This window comes from Gopherus evgoodei, chromosome 1 (assembly GCF_007399415.2).
Source record: "Gopherus evgoodei ecotype Sinaloan lineage chromosome 1, rGopEvg1_v1.p, whole genome shotgun sequence".
Taxonomy (NCBI): Eukaryota; Metazoa; Chordata; order Testudines; family Testudinidae; genus Gopherus; species Gopherus evgoodei.
In genome coordinates this window covers 111,418,455-111,441,510 of record NC_044322.1, presented here as the reverse complement: position 1 = coordinate 111,441,510, position 23,056 = coordinate 111,418,455, and the positions used below count along the sequence as shown (strand labels likewise).

Sequence of the window (23,056 nt, the reverse complement as noted above, 5' to 3'; positions counted from 1 at the left end):
CTGAAAAAGGATTTTGGCCAACATGCTGATTAGCATGGCAAATATGGGGAACCTCTTTTGCTTATGTGATCTGCATTTTTGCCACAAGCAGTATCAGAGTTTCCACAGTCCCCAAACATGTGCACATTTGTAATGCTGGTAAGACAGCCCATCATTTGTACTGAAAACTTACTGGTTTCTTTTTGGATGTGTGTACTCTGGATGCTGTTTAAGGAGACATTCAATATTTTTAGGCCCCAAATTTTGCCTACTTTAGAAAGGTAATATCATGAAGAATATATACTATTTATTTAAAACATCTCATACCCTTAGTAACCAGGATCATAACTTGGATTTGATTCTATAGTTTGGAAAAGTCTGTTTTTGTATTTGGATGGTAGTCCCTTAATCCAAGTGCCTAATGATTATAATGATTACTGATACACATGAAGGAAGGAGGGATTTTTTAAATTAAAATAATTCATCTGACGAAGTGGGTATTCACTCACAAAAGCTCATGCTCCAATACGTCTGTTTAGTCTATAAGGTGCCACAGGACTCTGTTGCTTTTTGCAGATCCAGACTAACACAGCTACCCCTCTGATACTTGACACTTTTATTAAACTGGTGCTGTGAAGAGCTACTGAACTTGTATGAAAGTACAAGTCTCTTAGCAAAGCAATTAGGAAGCTAGTAGTAGTAGTCTTAGTATTTTTGCCTGGTTTATGCAACTGTTTTCAGAACTGGGTTACTGGGCTTCACTGAAAGATGAATTCTTATAACTTTTTTGTGCAAACTACTCAAAAGACAAAATGTTGTTTGTATGAAAAATGAAACATTGAGAGGTAAAAAAAACTTTGGGGCACAGAGCATATCTTTTCTTCACAAGACATTGAGTGTAGTCCAATGAATAGGCCGCTGAACTGGAAGTCAGGAGATCTGGCTTCTTTTCTTGTCTGAACCACTGCCCTGTTGTGTGAGCTTGGGAAAATCACGTCATCTGTCTATCTTAGTTACATGGCCCATTACTGTAGTTTCTGAGCTTCTTACAGTCTTAATGTATTTGTCCTCACAACACCTCTGAGGTAAGGAAGTGCTATCCCCATTTTGCAGATTGGGAATGGAGACAGAGACCATGTGTGGCCATGAGCCAGTCATTTAAAGTCAGTGACTGACCAGGGAATTGAACCTAGGTCTCCCATATCAAGAGCTACTCGAACAATTTGTATAGTGGGGGTGCTGAGAGCCATTGAACCAAACTGTAAACCTTGTATATGATGGAAACCACTTAATGTCAAGAGGTGCATTCCAGCATCTATGTCCATGTCCTGACACCCTAACCACTGGACTTCCCCTTTGTACGTGTATTTCTCCCATGTATAGAAAGGAGATGGTGATAATTGCATCCTAAATATCTTAGACATCTAAGAGCTAAGTAGTAATAACTTAATATTCATTCTTTTTATTAAGTTGTTATGATTAATGGTTTGTTTAATGTGTGTTGTGTGTGAATAGTGAGTATTCTGTATTTTCTCTTTTCCTTAACATCACAGCTGTCCCTCACCCATTGGTACTGAGAATTAGCATTAAGGTGATGAATATTTAAGCTGATAAGAGGTTAAAAATCATGATTCTGTTATCTGTAGATAATGTTGGGAATAAAATATTCCCAGTTACACATTGAATAAAGCCCTTCTAAAGTGCTGAATTGGAATTAGAAAACAAACCTCAAAAATGTTCAGTTTAGCTGCGTATGTTGTATTCTTTGTTTTTTGGCTAAGGTTGGATGGCAGAGTTCCCCTAGATATGCAGCTATATTTCATTTTATGAGGAATGGGAAGATTAAAAAATTAAATCAGCGATGAAGTATGTCAGTTGTTTAAAATATGTGTAGTTTATACTCTATCTGGCTTTTGTTACATCCTGTATTTTTCTGTAACAAGACAAAGCAAACTCAAAACTGCTAGGTATGGTTATGTGGGGCCACTGCAGATTGAAGGAGTAAATTACATTCTATTGACCATTGGATTAGCTCTTGTGCTGGTGCATTTGTTTTTTTTTAACCTGTGCCAACAATCGTGCATCAGGATTTTCATTATCCAGAGATCCCTGCTGAGTCCTGTCAAATTCAGTGGAACGCCACCAAGTCTGTGCTAGTGGATCTCCATGCAGTATCTGATCCTGATAGGTTGTGGATATACAAGTGGAGGCTGAAAGTCCCCCCAGGCATTTCTGGGTCTGTCTCCAAATTGTTGATTTTTCTAAATTAGAATTACACTTAAAAGTATTCTGCTAGAATCTTGAGCTAGCATGTCATTTAAAAAGCTGGGATCTTTGAGTTTGTCATGGCAGATTGACTATTAAGTTTTTGATACCAGCAGTCCATTTTTGTCACTATTGGGATGCTCTGTAACTGATGTGTGGTGGTAGTGATTACGACAGTGGCTTTCTGACCCTCTAAAGCAGAGGCTCCCAAACTTTTTTTCCCTGAGGCCCACTTGCACAGCTGCAGTAGGCTCTGCGGCCCACTATTAGCACTTCTTGAGGAAAATTATGAATTTTAATTATGACATACATATAAACGACAACACTGTAAATAAGCAATGTACGTGTTTTTTCATTTTAATGTAAACAGTTGTAATAATAGAAATCCGTAGCAAAGTGCACTGAAAGAAATGCTTCAAGATCTTTGAAACCAAAAAGTTTTAGTAAAAACTACACTTTTAAAAAAAATACTGAGAACAAAACATGGTGTTCATGTGGTGGCAAGGCCTTTAAATTATGCCCCCTGGTATCAACATCTGCAGTTTGATAGTGCCCCCTCCCAGCTCACCCACCAGGCAGGCGAGCCATTGTCTCCTCAGGCTGATCAAATGGGAAATCAGGCAAGGGGCTGCCAAGCATGCAGCCTGGCCTCCCTGGGTTCCCACATGTCCGTCAGGGTGAGGGGCACCATGGAGCATACACAGCCCCTTGCCTCATCGGACCAGGGCCAGCAAGAGAGTGAAAGGCCAGGCAGGTGCCACAATCAGCTCCCACCAACACCCTCTACCTTTGCAGCCTGCTGAGTGCCTTGAGCTCGTCACCTGGCATCCCTGCCCTAGTCGCCTACCCAGCACAATGGTGCACCTCACAGGCACCCCCAGTCTGGGCATGAGGAAAGGGCTCATGGGCTCCCAGCCATTACCTATGACAGTTCTGATCACTGCATTGTCCAGGCGGAAACAGAGAGGCACCACTGAGCCCTGGTCCTGGGGTGTTGCAGGGCCGATGCACCAGGGGGCTTAACAGCCATGGATGGCTCGGAGTGAGAACAACCGTGAATCCTCCAGCAGTCCTGGCAACTGCTGCCTTTTTTTTTTTCTTTTGCAGAAACCTACTTTATTTTCCAGGCTTATGTGCAATGTATAACACATTGCATCAAATATATATGCATGTTTACTAGAGCTAAATTGCTTTGTACAAGAGCTAGGACTCTTCACTCAACGAGTTGCTTCTTAGTCAACGTTCTCCAATCCCTTGGACCGATAATATTCATTAACCCCCGACAGTCGTCTGTCTCTTTCCATCAGGTACCGCTGGTAGGGTTGGCGAGCGACTCTCTTTTCCTTGCCCCCGTTGAGGTATCTGTGGATGTGGATGAGGGACACACCAGGGATGGTCAGGCACAGGCCCATGAGGGCCGCGCCGGGCAGAATCTCGTACCACATCCCGCCGCCACCGACCGCTGCGCTAGACAACTGCTGCCTTGTGGGGCCTGCCCCTTCTCCTCACTCACTGCCTGGCCACTCCACTTTGCCCTCTGCTGCAGGAGCTGGGCAAGGGCCATTGCCAGCTGCCATTCTGCTAGCGGGGGTGGGGAAAGAGGAAGAAAGCTGATGACCAGCTTCCAGCACAGGATTCCTTGTCATCGGATGCTCTGCCGGTGGAAGGGGGCCTTGCTGGGGGGCAGGCGGGGGGAGAGTGTGACTGAACCCTTAAATTGTGCCCCTCCACTGTCAACATATACAATTTGAGGGGCAATGCCACTGCATTGCCCACTCCCCAGTTGGGTTGCCAATTTTGATTGGACATATTCCTGGAGGTTTTATCATATGACATAATCTTTCAATAAAGATTAATCTTTAAATTCCTGGAGACTCCAGGACAATCCTGGAGGGTTGTCAGATCTACTTCCCAAACTCTGCCCATGGTTGTGCCGGTGGCCCACAGTTTAGGAACCCTACTCAAGAGGTACATGATACTGTTTTCTCTTCACCGAGCAGTTGATTGGTCTGCAGACAAATGACTTACTGTAGATCAACAATTTAAGCTTGTGACTACAATACACATATATCTTAGAACATGGCAAGTTTAGCAAGTGAGCAAACTTTTTAAAAAAGCAAGTGCATTTTAAATACTTCATGCTATAGTAATTAGACCTCGCTATAGAACTTGATAGCTCTTTAAATCTTTGCTGCAAAGTGAAGAAACTACTACTATGTGGTTTTATGGCACTGCAGGCTAGCAAGCATTAATAAGTTCTTTCTGTATGCTTTTAACGTACATGTGTTTGCACATATAATCTGCTAAACAATGAAGTGAATCTTTTACTGAATTTACAACATTTAAAAACACTCCAAGTTGGAATAAAGTGGCTTACACAATGTATCATGTGGCAACCATGAGAACACTCAAGTAGGCTGCATCGTGTGTGTGTGTATTTAATATAATAAGAGAGAAATGAATACAAATAGATTGTTGGAACGTATGACAGGAAATTACATGTATAGTGTGGAAAAAAAATCCAGTTACTGTAGATTCAAGTGAAATAAATTTAAAAGTCTGTTTTCCCCAGCAGGCAGTACTATTGGATGAAAGGTTTTCCTTCCAAAGATCATTTTCATTGCCCTTTGTTTTGACCATGTCACTCTTTGCATCCCTCCACTGGCTTCCCTTTTTCTATCATATCAAACATAAGCTGCTTGCCTTTACTTCACTTTCAAGACCATTATATATGGAGATATACCTATCTCATAGAGCTGGAAGGGACCCTGAAAGGTCATTGAGTCCAGCCCCCTGCCTTCACTAACAGGACCAAGTATGGATTTTTTGCCCCAGATCCCTAAGTGGCCCCCTCAAGGATTGAACTTGCAACCCTGGGTTTAGCAGGCTAATGCTCAAACCACTGAGCTATCCCCCTCCTCCGAGATTCCCTCCTTCTATTTTGAAAGGTTGACTTTTTCCTCTGATCAGCCCATCATATCATCTTCCATCCACTCACATGTTAAATCTTCCAACAGGCACTTTTGTGCTTTCTGCTATGCTATCCCTGAAACTTGGGAGGACCGCTCCATAAATATCTGTAAAATGAACTTCTTATTCTCTTTCAAATCCCTCTTTAAAGGCTTCTCTGCCAGAATGCATGCAAAAAATTTGACAGTGGTTAGGCTGCCGGTGTGCTCAAAGCACTGATGATCATGCTGACCAATATTGTCTCTTAGTTCCCTTGTACTCTGTATTGGTCTGTCTATATTGATCAGTTGTGTCTTTTCTTATGCTTAGATTTTAGGCACTCTCGGGTACTTTTCGTTCTGTTTGAACAGAGCCAAGAATGGGGCCCTAGTCCATGACTGGGGATCCTAGGCACTATGGTAATACAAATAATAAATAACTGAATAACCCTAAGAAAGCGTGTGTATATATATAGCCCTGTCTTTGAGTCTGTATTTGCCCTTTCATTTAAAAAACAAAGATTTATAAATGCCCTGCTCAGAGAAAGCTATACGGGAGACTTTTAAAACAAACAAACCAGATTTCATGACTCTTTTTTTTGTATTGTCCCGAAGCTCAAGGTAAGGGTTTTGATAGTAGTTTGACTACTGTGCTCGGCCTGAAAGTGTTCCATGGAAAATTGGCAGTCTGGTCAGTGATGCAAAAGGCGCCCACCCCTACCCATGCACAGTCACATACATCAGAGCTTGTGGATGTAAGGATCTTGTTCACTTAGCAAGACAAAAGCAGAGTAAATAGGAAGGGAGATGTCAAGCGTGCATCTAGTTTTTAATCCAGCTAAAATGTATGCATTTGTAAGTGCCCCCAGATGGTAGAGGAAGCTGACTGAGTTATTACAAGGCAATTTATGAGCAGAGTTCCTTACTCGCCTTCTGTAGGGCTTGGGAGTTACCTGAACTCTGAAGGGTAAATCTCTGTGTAGCCTGTGTTTTGCTGAATAACTTAAATTCAAGCCAATCACTGTCAGGGAAATGACATTCTGGTTTCTTGTTCCACACTGAGTTCCCTGAAGAGAAATCTCCTGTGCTGTGGTAAACAATCGATATAATAAAGAAAGCATAATTCATGAGCAAGGATCTCTCGTTAAGAAAGGACTTCATTTCAGACAGGCCAAAGTCTAGGTTTTAACATTCCTGCATTTCCTTTATTAGGCATATGTTTACCAGCTTAAGCCCCTGTGGCAGGGGTCTCAAACTCAATTTAGCTTATGGCCGGTGCCAGTTCTCAAATCCTCCCAGTGGGTCAATAATGTCACTGAAGATGGTGTTCAGAAAAAAAAGTTAATATTGTATTTTTTATTTCAAATTTCTTAAAAATAATAAAATTGTGATACAACTTTATACAGTTCTTCACTGCCAGAGAGTTTGTGTTTGCAGACACCTGGCAACGCTTCAGTTCTGTCAGTTTGTTGATGTTTGGCCTCAGTGACTGAGCAGTTGAAACAATCAGGATTGCAGCAAGGTGTGCATCAGATAGTTGTGTTCGGTATTTTGACTTGTTTATATTCATTGTGGGGAAAAAAGTGACACTGCCTCCATGGCTGACTCTGCCCAGCAACTAGTGATGGTATCTCTGCCCCTCTCCCCCAGCCAATGAAAGCTGTGGGGGGTGGTGCCTGCAGCAGACAGAGCCAGCAGTGTGGCTGCATGGGTCTCTCCTCCACGGGCCGAAGTGGGAAGGTTCTTGGGCCACAGATGGGCTGCAGGCCGGGACTTTGAGACTCCTACCCTAAGGAATACATGTACTAATAGAACACTAGTACACCTCTACCTCGATATAATGCTGTCGTTGGGAGCTAAAAAATCGTACCGGGTTATAGGTCAAACCGTGTTATATTGAACTTGTTTTGATCCACCGGCGTGCACAGCCCTGCCCCACCAGAGTACTGCTTTTACCGTGTTATATCCAAATTTGTGTTATATTGGGTGGTGGTATATCGAGGTAGCAGTGTATCTAAGAATGTCAGTTGTCTACATTGCCTTGCACAAGAGTACCACAGTTTCACTGCTGGCTAGGTTGATGTCTCCCTACTCTTACCTCTTCTAATCCCCAAGATAGAGCGGAATGTGTGTGACGTTTTGGCTTTCAAAACACTTTGCATTGTTCAGGGTAACCTAAGGCAAAGAGATGGGTCTTGCATATGGACATGAAAGAGGTGCCAAGAAAAACTTCCAGCCGTCATGAGTCTTAAATTTGAGAACAGAATAGTGAAGCTGTTGTGGGAGGTCTTGTTTTTGGAAGGAGAAATGTTAATCAGTTAGCTTGGCTTTCAAGGTTACCTTGAATATGAGTAACACCATTTGTCCTGTTTAAGTGTTTAGGCTGCCTTTTTGAGCCAGGTGATTGAAAATTTTGTTCTGTCTGAGCTTGGACTAAAACTTGACCAAAGGAGTGGTGAGTGTTTTGATTAACATTGGTATTTTTGATTGAGTAGTCTTAAAGAAAAGACAACTATGGGCAACTGAATTATTGAAGGAAACAGACTATTTCTAGTTAGTTTCTTATTCTGCTGGCAATGCTTCAACTCCTAGGCAATTATCATATTTGTAATCACACATCTGGTTTTATTTTGTAAATGAAACCTTACAAATGTTCTGAGATTTGAACTTTTCCTAATAAAGTAAGTGGTCTCAGTGTTTTTTATGGTGATTTGGATGATTAATGCCTTAAAACAGGGAAATGACAACAGCATTATTCCTTTGTCATTTTTGTCTTGTTTCCACACAGTTGTGGCCCCTTGAACACAATGAAGTAGTCTGGAAACAAATTAAATGAGTATCAGGCTGCTTGATGAATACTTTGTGATTTGTAAATTTAATTTCATTTATATAGAATATTTACAGAGAGAACTCAGAAAACTATTCCTGGTCATGCTACAGAAATGTACAAGGACATTACACATGTTGGCCAGGGATGCTGACCAGACTTCCAAACACCAGTGTCATGTGAGGAACTGTTTGAAGTATGATGGTATTCTGAAACACTTAAAATGTTCAATATAGGATTTTGGTCACATATTAATGGACACTTAAAACAGAAAATACACATAATTAATTTTATATTATTCCTCTAAAAATAGCTTAAATCATTAACTGTTTGCCCAGCACATGGAAAAACATCTCAAAGTTACTTCCTCTTGGCTGCTTTACCCATCCTTCAGTTTTAATACACTCTCTCCCTCAACAGATGTTTAGTGATTTCAAAACTTTCAGTCTGTGCTGGGAGAAAATGTTTTCTGTGAGCGTTTTTATATGGGGATATTCAGGAAAGCTAATCTGAATTAAGTAAATGTGTGAATTCAAAGTGGATTAGTTAAACTACATTGTCCTGTGTGGACACTCTCACTCAGACTCTATTCACTTACAAAAATAATATTAAAAAAAAAAAGAAACTGCACAAACCAAATGCTTTAAACAAGGTCACAATTTATCACTTTTAAGGAGTGTGAAAAAATCTACAGCCAGTCCCTGCGCTGCTAAAAACATTAGGAAAAGTCTCAAGAGCTCTTGCGCATGCAGCTTGGAAGTTACGTTCTTCAAAATAGAAGTCAAGCTGAAAAGTAATTAAAAAGCTAACTAGTTAACGAGCTGTGCTGTTACTTGTTAACATGTTGATCCCAAAGGGTCTTCCACTAATCAGAAATGAAAATCAGATCGAAGGAACCCAGAAAGCTTACTATCCGAGAATGCAATGGGAAAATGGCTAACTGTAGTGAAACCTGTTTAAGACATCACCATTAGTAGCAAAGAATCCTGTGGCACCTTATAGACTAACAGACGTTTTGGAGCATGAGCTTTCTTGGGTGAGTACCCACTTCCTCAGATGCATGCACCCTTAGTAGGCAGTCTCTGGTTTTGAAAGATCAATGCAAAGTGTCTTTGCGTACAGAACAGCTTCACTTTTATTAGACACTTTTTTTAACCCCCTTTCCCCGAGTGGCTTTTTAAATTCAGGTATCGTAGGGGTAGCTGTGATAGTCTGGATCTGTAAAAGCAGCAAAGAATCCTGTGGCACCTTATAGACTAACAGACGTTTTGGAGCATGAGCTTCCATGGGTGAATACCCACTTCGTCAGATGCATGTAGTGGAAATTTCCAGATGCAGGTATATATATGCAAGCAAGCTAGAGATAATGAGGTTAGTTCAATCAGGGAGGATGAGGCCCTGTTCTAGCAGTTGAGGTGTGAAAACCAAGGGAGGAGAAACTGGTTTTGTAGTTGGCAAGCCATTCACAGTCTTTGTTTAATCCTGAGTTGATGGTGTCAAATTTGCAGATGAACTGAAGCTCAGCAGTCTCTCTTTGAAGTCTGGTCCTGAAGTTTTTTTGCTGCAGGATGGCCACCTTAAGGTCTGCTATAGAGTGGCCAGGGAGGTTGAAGTGTTCTCCTACAGGTTTTTGTATATTGCCGTCCCTAATATCTGATTTGTGTCCATTTATCCTTTTCCGTAGTGACTGTCCAGTTTGTCCGATGTACATAGCAGAGGGGCATTTTTTAAATTCAGTTTCACTCAGTAGTGAAATCCAGTGACTTCAGATGTTACATAGGTTAGTTAATGTCAATTATTTTCTTCAGACACCACAATTATTGTAAAGCAAACAGAGGAAGAAATAGACTGTTTTAAAAACTAGTTCAGTCTAAGTTGATGCTAGTTGGAAGGGGAAAGTTCTTTGAAGAGCTAGAAAGGGTTACATTCTCTTCCATCAAAGGCCTCTTACCTCCCATTTGTACTCATTTGTTCATCAGATTGATGCAAAGTTTGGGGGTTTGGTCGGATCCATCACTAACCCTAGATAATTAGGTATCATTGGTAGAAAACAGCCTTCTTCCTCCAATATCTTGCTAGGAATCTGTAATCCTTCCTTTTGGATGAGGATCTGGCCATGGTTATCCATATGTTGCCACTTCCAGACGGGACTACTATAATTCACTGCACCTGGGATTGGATGTCAGCTTCAACAGGATGGGCTGCCATGAGTACATCACCATGGAATTCCAGTACAAAGAAGGAGGACTCTAACCTGAGACTTGGGAAACCTAGGTTCATTTTCCAGCTCTGACATAGATGTCCTGTGTAACCTTGGGCAAGTCTCTTAGTTTCTCTGTGCTACAGTTCTCCATCTGTCATACTGAGTGAATAGCACTTCCCTATCTCACAGAGAGGTTGTGAGGATAAATTTATTACTGTGAGGTGTTCAGATGTTGTGGTGGTAGGAGCCCTATAAATACCCAAGACAGACAAAGTGACAATGGACTAAAACTTTGGTCTTCATACCTCCAAACAAGGAAGACCGTTAAATACGCATACCCACGCTGCCCAAGAAAGAAGGGAGAAGAACAGAAAATTCTATTAAGTCCACTATGGACTATGTAGATTTAATTTACCTGTGAAGTATTTATCATGGTGATGCACATTCTAAAAAACCCTAAGATAGAAATGAATTTACCCAGACATCACGCTGTACAGTTGATGAACACATTCTACTTGAATAGTGTTGCCAAAAATGTGTTCCAGAGACTTTTAATGTAACTTTTAGTGCCCTCGTAGCCAAGATGGAGTGTGCTCTGCAGGCAGCTCTGGCCAAGAGAGAGCGCGTGCTGGAATGCAGCAGGAAAAATCCCTTCCACCCCAAGGGCACCTGTTCCACCACCCCCCAGAGTGAACACATCCACCCACAGGAAAAGTACAATGCATATAGGAAAGGGAAATATTTATTTACAGAGGGATGGGAGGAGAAAAACAACAAGGGGAAATATAGGGGGAGCAGTAAAACAGGGTTACATTCAAACCAAGGCCCCACGGGCCCAGTGGTAGCACAGTCTGGAAGGGCAGACTCTGAGCAATGTGTCTGCACAAAGAGTTCAGGAGTCCTGGGCAAAGTTCCAGTCCAGTGGTGAGTCTTGGGTGCTCCTGGTCGTCTTTGGTGCCAGTGAACTTTCCCCAACAAACCTCTTCAGTGCCCTCTTCTGCCGCTCTCTGCAAAGCCACCCAAAGCGACCACCTCCCCACTTAACTAGCTAGTAGCCTCCCTCCTTGTTCCCAGTGCAGAGTCACAAGCCCCAGTACTCACAGCCCCACGCAGCTCTGGGCAGCAGTGATACTGGGTCCAGCTCTGGCCTGTCCTTCCTGGGCAATTACTCCCTGGCACAGTGCTCCTCCTGGCTCCTGTCCTGGGGTGTCCCCAATCGGCCACCCTCTCCTTCCCAGGCTTCAGGCAGGTTCTCTGCTGCTTCATTTTGTGAGGGCCTGCCGGCTGCAGCCCTTCTCTCTCTGGAGCCCCAGAGCCACCCCTTGGAGTTTCCTTCCTTTCTCTCACTGCTCCCCCTCCCCACAGAGGAAAAAGATTTAAAGAGGCCATGCTCTCTAAACCCCAAAGGGGTTACATTAACAAGAACATCTAATTGTGGTAGCAAATGATATGACAATGCATACTGAGATTAACATGAATAGTCAAATGTGTTTAAATTTGTGTGAAAAAAGAAGAGTATCTTCCACAATACAGGTGACAGTAGACGGAGTAGAAGACATCTCATGGACATAATGTTCACATGTTTAGTGTATATATCAAAACAAATCGTACAAGTTAAGATTACTTCCCAACCCCTGTGTTTTCTTGTGGTTGGCTAGAACATCTCAGGGAAAAGAGTCCTTGTATGTTTTAGCCTGGCTCTTGAGAGGAAATTGCTTGGTGTGACTGAAGTGTGACCAGCTGATGATGATTTTGAATCATTGCAAGAATGTAATGTACTATATGGTCTGGGAGAAGAATGTAGTAAAATCTCCTTCTGAGGGCAAGTTAGTGATGGAATGGTAAAGGAGGTGTCATCTGAATCCATAAAATCTTCAGAATCATAATTCCAATCGTGTCCCCCTCTATGGTGTGGCAGGCAGGGAGCACTTGCTGCCCTCCTCCCTCCCCCACCTCCACCTCCTATTACTAGGTGATCCAGTTAATGGAAATTTTGATAATCCATTGTCTTCAAAAGTGGTTGAGTTGGGTATCACTTGAAAGCCCTTTCTCGCAGGAACATGGTGGTACCAAACATGACAAATCTAGAACAATTATGTAGCTATATATTCAAGAAAATGTTTAAAAATCAACATTTTAATTTTCATTATGCTTTAACATAGGGATGCATTGCTTATATATATATATCATAGAATGTCAGGGTTGGAAGGGACCTCAGGAGGTCACCTAGTCCAACCCCCTGCTCAAAGCAGGACCCATCCTCAGATAAATTTTTGCCCCAGATCCCTAAATGGCCCCCTCATGGATTGAACTCACAACCCTGGGTTTAGCAGGCCAATACCCAAACTACTGAGCTATCCCTCCCCCACCATAAGACATTGATCTTGGCTAATCCTAGGAAAGTTAGCCTTGATATGTAGGATTGAAAACATTTATTCATCAAAATCATCACCAATGTAGGGCACCACTAGATACATTTTCACACTGATCCTTTTCTGTGTCACACTTGCACATCTCCATACAAGGCAGACTATTGACCAAATATTTGAAGGATGGTGAGCATCTGGTCTTTGCACATGAGCATTTGATTAGCCGAAGGATTGATTTTTTGAAGTGCATAAGTGGTGTGATTAGCCATCCTCTAAGACTTATCCAGGCCCAATAGGGGAGGGTAGTTTTGGATGCGTTCGATCATCCCAGAGACATTCCATTGCTTGATAGTTTGCCCTCTTGATACCAGGTATCAATGCACCCCTTGTTGGTGGCAATTTTTCCTCTGTTCTTCTGCTTCTTGAGAAACATTCACCAACATAACTCTGCAAGTGTCATAATGTTTGTCTTCAAATGGAATACTCTGCATATGAGCATCTCCAGTGCACTTATGCCCTTATCAGTGTCTGTAGTGAGGTTAATTTCGAAAGGATATTACACCACAAAATGAGTGAAGTCACAACTTTGAACTTGAAAAGTCCATTTGCAAGAGCTTCTGCATCTGAACGTGCCGTATTGCCATATGATCCAGTGAAGGTAGTATCATCGGAAATTTCAGTTAGGGAATCATAATGTTTCAAAGTTCATAGTGAAGAGGCTTCCAAGCATCAATGCGACTCTCCCATCTTGTCTGACTAAGTGGTTTCACAGTCAGAGAATTCACATGGCGAGTCAGAATCTCCCAACAATGTGTCGAACCTGAGAAACTCACAAACACGTTGCACCAGGTCAAAAACTGCTTGCCTCCAAACAGCATCATTGACAACCAAATTCAGAGAATGTGCACTGCAAGGAACGAAAAAGGCCCTAGGATTGATTTCCATCATTCTCCTTTGCACACCATTGTCTTTACCCTTCATATTATTTCCATTATCATAGCCTTGGCCATGTAAGTTTTCAACAGATAATGACATTGTTTCAAGCTCTTGTGGAATAGTTTGTCATAAATACTCCAGTTGTCTCCTTCAGTGGTATGAAACTCAAAAAATGTTTTTATGAGCACTTCAGCGTCTTCATCTGCAGACTTTTCCATATCCACAAAATGAATGATCATCATTTGTTCAACATGACTCACATCTGGTGTTCAGTTCAGAATTATTGAAAAGTCTTTTGCAGAATGGGCAGCTTCTACAATTTTAATGGCATTTGCTAGGATTTGAATGAGTTCATTCTGCATATTTTTTCCTAAGTAATGAACCTGTGTTTATGTAAAATAATTGATCATGAGACGCTCCTTCAAGACTGGATCAAACAAAGTTAGGTATTCAACAAATTTTTAAAAATTTCAATTACCTGGAGTGTATAATTTTTCATTTCTACGCAGCCATGGAATGCTAAATTTTGCCCAACGAGAATTCTCACTAAAGCAATCAGACACTCTAATATTTGTTGCCAATATTCTTTTTTCCTTCTTTTTCCTTGATCACACGTAAATTTTCTTCATCAATAGTTTTTACTCTTTTCAATCGTAATTCAAGGTCTTTCCAATTTAGAAAACATTCCAGATGTTCTGTACTGCTTTTATGTGATAGAAGTGAAGATGTTTTTCTTGTCCTTCGAACCATTTTCAGTAAGTGATGTGCCAATTGCTTGATTTCTAAACAACTTGCAGCAAAAGCGAAACACAGTCCTTCAACACTGAATATTGTAACCAGTTTCGATGAATTTCTTCCCCATTAATGAGTTTCCTCTTGTAATGCTGAGCAGAGAATTTTCTTTTATTTCCATCCTTAGGGAAGAGAAATTCATGAACTTGTTCGGATCCATGTTCCACGAGAATTTGTGTCCACTGTCATCACGTCTAGGCCATGAAGCTGGGTCCCCATACTGTAACTTGTTTGTAACTTCCTCATCCTTTCTTCCTTCTACTTCATTTACTTCAATTTCTGCATGGGTCTCTGAAGGTGAATACATTTTCTCCAGTTCCATATGAGTCTGATACTGTGAGCATCCTTCATCTAGAAGTAAGTTTCCAAACTGCTTTTTTGTGGATGTGATCTACCCTCATCTCCAAATAAAATTCCTTCATCTGGATGCTGTGAACTGCTTCCATTTTTATTTGGATTCAAGAGAAGATATTTCAGGAAGGATCCCTACTGTTCTGCTTGGTCCTTTTCCTTCTCAGCCTTTCGTTTATGATACTCAGCTCCTGAGCGTTTTCTTTTTTCCTCTTTCTGCCATGAGGCATTTGAATATTATGTACTGTGCTCCCTACTGCAAGCATTATAGTATTAAGGGTGGCTGACACACCCACCACATGGTTAGCGATTTAAACCACGTTGCAGCCATCCCAACATGTTTTTTCACTGCTTAAAGATTCAGTGATTAGTAACATATACTCACCTATTAAAACAGTTAGAGCGTTTACACGGAAACAAAATGACCTTTTTTGACATTATAACCCGACACTGGTTGTTTGGAAAATAATCCCCTTCCTCATGGTTACCCGCTTGGAGTGTGACGACATCCCTTTCTTGGTCTATTAAGCATTAATGCTGTTACTTTTCTTTTATGGACTTTATTTATTACATGTGAATCAGTTATAAAAAGAAAAGTTCATAATTACACAGCCCAATAATAACGCTAAGGTTTAATAATGCTTAAAGATACTCACATTTTGGATTTATAATGCTCAGAGATGTTGTTCTTTATTCTTTGGCACCAAGAAACACACTTTTCTACAGTATTCGCTCGATTCTTAACCATCTACCTGTGTGACGTGTTTGTGAAAATGACCGTTTGACATGTATCAACTTGAGATATCTCCGCTCTACATGAATTTCCGGCTATGCGATCTTGATGTATATTCGAGTTACGTGTGAGTAGCATTGCAGCTATTGCCACTGGCGGATGTGTTTCATTTTGGCTGAGTTATTGCTTATCGAAATTGCTGAGTGAGTCTATGTCCCAAATTGAAGAGAAAATTCACTAAAATATAGTTTATTTTTGCTGTAAATAAAAGATTTGACATATTAATTTCTCAGAAATGTAGAGAAATGAATTATAATTCATATTCCCTCCATGCATGGGAATTAAAATAATGACATTATTTTATTTGTATTTTTTTCATTTTTTTAATTTGATTTTTTCCCCTCAACTTTGGTGCCCCATTTAACTTGGCACCCTAGGCGACCGTCTAGTTTGACTATATGAACAGGCTGCCCCTGAATCAAATGCCTTCCAGTAAGATAATTTGGTCTTTCTGACCAACTTTCCAGTAGTGTCACAACCTGAAAGGGTGTGGAATCCTGGCAGTGCAGTGGCTTTTAATGGTTGAAATGATAGGAACACATCTCTGAGGGATATGCAGTGATTCTGTTACCCAGCAGCTAGCACAAAAACAGTCTTAGGCCATGTCTACATCTAAAATTTTGCAGCGCTGGTTGTTACAGCTGTATTAGTACAGCTGTATAGGGCCAGCGCTGCAGAGTGGCCACACTTACAGCAACCAGCGCTGCAAGTGGTGTTAGATGTGGCCACACTGCAGCGCTGTTGGGCGGCTTCAAGGGGGGTTCCGGGACCGAGAGAGCAAACCGGGAAAGGAAACCAGCTTCGCCGCGGTTTGCTCTCTCGGTCCCGGAGCCAGCCAGCAAACCGCGGGGAAGGAGACCTGCTTGCTCGGGGTTCCGGGACCGAGAGAGCAAACCGGGAACGCCGCGGTTTGCTCTCTCGGTCCCGGAGCCAGCCAGCAAACAGCGGGGAAGGAGACCTGCTTGCTCGGGGTTCCGGGACCGAGAGAGCAAACCGGCCGCGGTTTGCTCTCTCGGTCCCGGAACCCCGAGCAAGCAGGTCTCCTTCCCCGCGGTTTGCTGGCTGGCTCCGGGACCGAGAGAGCAAACCGCGGCGTTCCCAGTTTGCTCTCTCGGTCCCGGAACCCCGAGCAAGCAGGTCTCCTTCCCCGCGGTTTGCTGGCTGGCTCCGGGACCGAGAGAGCAAACCGCGGCGTTCCCGGTTTGCTCTCTCGGTCCCGGAACCCCGAGCAAGCAGGTCTCCTTCCCTGCGGTTTGCTGGGTGGCTCCGGGACCGAGAGAGCAAACCGGGAAAGGAAACCAGCTTGATTACCAGAGGCTTCCTCCTTCCACGGAGGTCAAGAAAAGCGCTGGTAACTGTCTACATTGGATTACCAGCGCTGGATCACCAGCGCTGGATCCTCTACACCCGAGACAAAACGGGAGTACGGCCAGCGCTGCAAACAGGGAGTTGCAGCGCTGGTGGTGCCCTGCAGATGTGTACACCTTCAAAGTTGCAGCGCTGTAACTCCCTCACCAGCGCTGCAACTTTCTGATGTAGACAAGCCCTTACAGTAGTCTTGGGTAGAGTCTCTCAGAGAGTAGTAGAACATCTCTTGTACAAAAATCCAGAGTTTAGTAGCATTTCACTCCATATTCAGTGATTTATTTTATTTTATTTTTTTTTATTTTTTTGGACCATTTATGTCCTTGATATTGCCACTGTTATACAATTGCAACAAATCTTGTATGAAGTATGTCATGTAGGATGCCAATGGAAAAGTTATTTGCTAAGTATGATTATCGTGTGTGTATATATATATATACACACGATATATATATAAATAAAATCCTGTTTGAAGTTAGGGCTATTGGCTATATACTAGCATCATACATATGTGTTCTATTCCTGGCTTACACCCACCAGGTGAAATTTACATTAAATCCAGACAACTATGTATTGATGGCCCATCAAGAACACTTAGCTCTCATAATGGGCCGTAGAAGAAACTCATTTCACCCAAATAGCTCTTCCTGTGGATGCCACAGCAATGATATGGCTGCTCCTGTGAGTCATCAAGCCATGTAAGGACATACAATATGCTCAAGTGACGCTGGACTCCAACTTAGGCCAGTAACTTTTCCATAAACAGAGACAGTAAATTTCCAGGCCTATGGCAGAGGATATAAAAGACTCCTAAGATTTCCGTTTTGCCTCTTTCCTGCTCTGGTTCTCTTGACTGTTGATTTTATAATTTAAAACTATGGACTGAGGATCTTCCAAAAGATTGGAAGATCATCAGAGAGACTTTACAAGCCAGCAGTCTATTCATCACTGCTACAAACTTGATATAAGGACTCAGTAATTATTTATATATACATAATCTGTTAACCATTATTAACTCTCTTCTTTCCTTTTAATATTTAATTTTTAGTTACTAAAAGATTGGCATCAGTGTGATTATTGGGTAAGATTTGAGTTCTATATTGACTTGGCTAAGTGGCTGATCTCTTGCGATTAGTGTATATGCCTCGGAGGGGTGGACACTATCCTGATCATGAGGAGTGTTCCTGGCTGGGAGTTGTAGAGCTGTTTGTAGTAAAAAAGGTGGAGGAGGATATATCCCCTCCACTGGTGGTGCTGATATTTGGGGAGATGGTAACATGAGCTATGATGTAATGGATGGTGCTAAAAGGATTATTTCAGTACTACAGGTGTGGTTCCCTCCATTAGCAATAGATCAACTGGGACCATTAGAGCTTCCACAGTGGGAAAAGTTTGTGTGTGTGTTGGGGGGGTGGGGGTTAGAGAATAGTGCACATAAATGTGATGGTTGAAACAAATTTGTTTTGATGCGACAAATTTATATTTTTAACTTGATCCTCATAACTAAACAAACAATTCTATCATGTAACATGCTGGCAGGCAATGACTTACATTAAGAGCAGATCAGCTAAAAATCTGGTTCTCCAGACTGTGGAATCACTTCACAGATGGCTATTTGTGACCTGATTTAGAAATCTAATAGTCTGTTTCGTTGTTGAACCGGTAAGCATGTGTGTGTGGGTGCGTGTGCATGCTATGGATTTTTGCTCTATTTAATATCAAGCTAAAGCATTAAAGCAACAAAGATAAACCTATTCAAAGAAATTTGAATATTTATAATCACAACTGGCTTTTTAAATAGATTTCATTTTTACATATTGCTTGATTAGATAACATTAGATTTGTGATTTACTTTCAACATAAAAGGAAAATTGCAGTTACCTTAAAGGCATTGTTACATAAAGGAAGAAGGTAGGAAAAACAATAATACTTTGAGTTTAGGATATTATAAATGAGGTGCAATAGTATAATTGTCCTTGAGTACGCTTACCAATTTTGTGGTTTTAATCAATTTCCTATTTTAAAATGTTTCTCTCTTCCCTTCATCTTTGTGAAAGACAATGCGTCTGTGCATGGTCAGCTACACCATATGCCTTATACAAAGTCAGTTGGACAAAGCGCTGTTAAATGCACAAAGTAAATAAATTTTTAAAATTTTTTTCCAAAATTTATTTTACATTAGTTTTCGATGTTGCTTTGTAACTAAAGATGGTTAAAATTCAGACCGATGTGAGTTGATTGTCCATTTTAATCGTCCAGAGAAGTATATATTTCATCAATGCATATTGATTTACTAATATTTTGCAATGCCTAAAATAGCAAAAGAAGTTGCACATCATCTCTTTATTGCATGTGGCATCATCAGCCTCCGGTGGTCAATATACATATATTCCTAAAAGTCAGCACATGTTTCAGAAATATCATTATACACCTCAGCATTTCTTTACATTATTGCAAGTCTGGCTAAATGGAATACTAAAATAGGCAAAGGAATGGTTTACGTCTTAGTGGCATTTAACCTTACGTTGTGTCCTATTTGCAGATTTGTTAGCATCTGATCATCTCATCCTGAGTTACTCAGACAAGGGGTTCTAAACATGAAGAATACTTTCAGCATAAATGATGATGAAAATATATCAATCTGCCATTACATTTTAGACTCATTGCTGATTCCTGCATGTTTTATGGGGAGTGAAAATAAAAGCTTGAAAGATGTTTTGTTCGAAACCTCAGAGTAGAAGTTAGAATTTCTAGTAATGATAGAACTGTGTTTTTTGGGGGGAGGTTAGCTAACCCCATCATTTTGTTTTGTTCTTGACATGCTTGCAAGTGAGAATGTTCAGAGGATATGTGCAGAGTACAATAGAAGCAAAATGAATCATTGTTGATGATAGCTTGTGTATATATTGCCCTTTTCAGATTGTTTTTTGTTTCTGTCCTTGAGTTTCTCTGCCCACTGCCTGAAATTGAATGCCAGAGTGTAGAAAGCTCAGCTGTTTTTTCACTGATTTTTTGTTTGTCTAAGCCTAAGGGGATTGATTTCCTCTTTGCCACTCAATAAATCAAATGTATCCAGTATAAGTTGTTTCCTAGTGCTGGATGATCTCAAAACATAAATCTGGTGGGATACATAACAAAGTTTAGCTTAATGGGTGTTGTGTTAAAGTGCTATTGCACTTAATATCAGATAGCATATGAGTGTGTAATGGGTATTTAGTTGTGCAAAGATTAGCATATTTCACTCCAAAAGGTCAGAAAAGTAGAGATTTCAGAGACCTGATTTACATGTATCTTCCCCTCTTCCCCCAATCCCAAATGGAACTGTCCATAATATCTGCACCCAAACTTGTCAGAGCGACATAAGACCAGATCCCTCCAACTGTCCAGGATCCTTGCTGGCATTACTCCTTTTCAGCAGCAGTATCCCGGCCTCTTGGGGAGGCTCTAGGCAGGTTGGTAGCTGTAATATTTTCATAATCTCCCTTCCTTCCCTCCATGTGAATTCCAGACCTGTGCAATGTCGCGTGTGTGTGTATGTAATCTTGAAGGTGCATTGATATCTAATGACATAGGTGGTAATGCAAAGGGGGGAGGAAGGGAAGGAAATAGTGCAAAATATGTTTTTGTTCAACAGATAAGTGTTAGATGATTCAAAACAATGACAATTGTTTTTCCTTTTGGGACTATCTTTTTGGATGTTTGTTTAGGAGTCTCTTCCCACACCTACGAAGAAAATTTTCAAATCTTATTTTGCTTCTCATTTTGTTTTAGCAGCTGCATGTCCCTAGGCACCTAAGCAGTATTCTCTTTCACCTCATGCACCATCTGCCATGGGAGCCCTTATCCCTTGCCTTGCTTCATCCCTCTTTCTAAGCAAGGAAGGGACTCATGAATTGGAGTGAGTAGGGAAGCTGAGTGAGAGTTGGGAAGACACATTCATAGAATTATCAGTGTTAGAAGGGACCTCAGGAGGTCATCTAGTCCAATCCCCTGCTCAAAGCAGGTCCAATCTCCAGACAGTTCTTTGCCCCAGATCATTACATGGCCCCCTCAAGGACTGAACTCACAACCCTGGATTTAGCAGGCCAGTACTCAAGCCATGGAGCTATCTGTCCATCCCTCCCTCCCCAGATGCCTCTTCATTCTAGGTTATGGTGTTTCTCTGTTCTGACATCTCTTCGTACGCCACCACTTTCTCTATGCTGCATGGAGAGGGCAGTTCTCGCTTAAGTTGTAATTACACTCCATACCACCAGGGGAAGTCAGCATCACAAATACTGTACTGCAATCCACTCTGTTGCAGAGCCAGTTCAAAATGTCTTTAATTATTCACATCCAAAATTATTTGCTTTGCTAGTACTGACTCTCATTGACTTCAGTGGCCTTCAGATCAGACCTATGCATAATGCAATGAGTCTACAGCAGCTGGAATAGAAGAAATTGGGAAAGTATTGAGTGTCATTTTCCCAGACCTGAGGATGAGCTCTGTGTAGCTCAAAAACTTCTCTCTCATCAACAAAAGTTAGTCCAATGAAAGATAGTATTTTCCCAACCTTGTCTCTCTAACATAGTGACTTCATCAGTGTGTTTGTTTCAGACCAACAAATGTGAACAGAATAGTTCAGCTCCAGTGGCAATAGTGAAATAACCCCAAAGACGGAACATTTTGTTTAAATGACACTATAGACCAGCTGAAATTCTGCAGGGGCTTGTTTTGTTGGCATTGAATGTCTGGCTTGAGGACTAAGAGTACTTAATGTTCCTTGGATGCTTGATTTTTCTGACTGCTGACTAAACAATTCAGATTATTGTTCTTATATAGGACCCTAAGTAGTCATTTGGTGTGTGTCTCAGTTTAACACAGAAATAGTGTGGTGTGGGGTTTGACTGTCTTCGGTTAAGTCAGTAACGTGATTGGTAAGTGGGAATGATCAGTTATTTCCTTGCTTATAGTCTCCATGATTTGTCAAGGTCTTCAAAGTGGAAGAAAAATCACAAGTTCCCACTTTTCTTCCTCTGTGCCTCTTACTCAGACCCTTTCGCTGAAGGGCAATGGTAAACAGCATTTTCAGTCCTCAAGAGTCTTCCTTGTCAAATAAAACTCAGAGACCCAGTAACCACTGTTTCTCATTGGAATCCAAATCCATCACTACTTCTGCATTCTCCTTATCTTTATATTGTAATTCTTGTATTAAAAATCAACAAAATAGGCTTCAAATTAAAATTAGCTATTTTAGAATTTCAGTGGGTTACAATACTAGAGAGGACATTGTCTGTCACAGAAAACTATTAAAAAATGAAGAGTTTCTGAAAAGAGGCTGTTTTAGGGGAGGAGAAAATTCACAAACTTGATCTACGTAGTTTTCCTTTTAAAAAAATGTTTCTAATTTGGAAATTTGAAAAGTTTGCTGGTAATATGCTCAGCCCCCACAAGGGAAGTTTCCTTATTATCCTCCTATGATGCTTCCTGTTGACTCCCTCTGGAGGGAGCTTCAGCCAGAAAGGCGCTGGCCCAGCATACGATTAAAAGTGAAACTAGAAAGGAAAGTCTTCTCTGGGACTTGAAGAAGGTGAGGCTAAGGCAGAGAGAAAAAGAAGTTTCCTTGAACATAGTCTATAATGTAATAAATTGTACAAACCCAATGTAATTTGTCTCTTGACTTTTCTATAAGTGGAAGAACGCACTGATTCATTACCATGTGGCATCAGCTAGGTCTTAAAGAAGTTAGCTTTTTTTAATTTAAAAAAGAAAATAAAACAAACTTGAAATATAGCTTTATTGGCCACATTGTAACACTTCAAATTGTGTTTATCATCTTTCAGCTATAAAAATAAAGGGTTAAAAGTCTGCCAAACTACATAGCTTTATACATTCTAGCTTTTAAGTGTAGAAAATTATTTGACATAACAAATCTTTAGTCTTCAGGTGTTAGTCTTGGCGATCAAATGCACATCATTTTGGATGGTATTTTTACTGTAATAGGTTAAATGCAGAGATGCTATGATGCAAGTTAAATCATAAATGAGTGTAAATTACATCCCAAGGGGGGACACAGGTTGTCCTGTGGTCAGGAAAGATGTTGCATCCTAAACCACCCTTTTGCCTTCCTGTTAAAGTAGATAATGGGAGCCTGCTTAATCTTGTTTTCCCGTGAATTGCTTTTACTGCTACAACTCATCTTTTCCAACTTCAGCATGGAAGTTGCATCCATTTGCTGATTCATTTAC

The 23,056-nt window shown here is 41.1% G+C and overlaps 1 protein-coding gene and 1 pseudogene across 1 annotated transcript in view; one reads left to right on the top strand and one right to left on the bottom strand.

Moving 5' to 3' along the window:
* RASA3 (RAS p21 protein activator 3) overlaps positions 1 to 23,056 on the top strand; it is a 221,817-nt gene that overhangs the window by 37,251 nt on the left and 161,510 nt on the right. The window lies entirely within an intron of this gene.
* Positions 3,374 to 3,712, bottom strand: LOC115654625 (annotated as a pseudogene).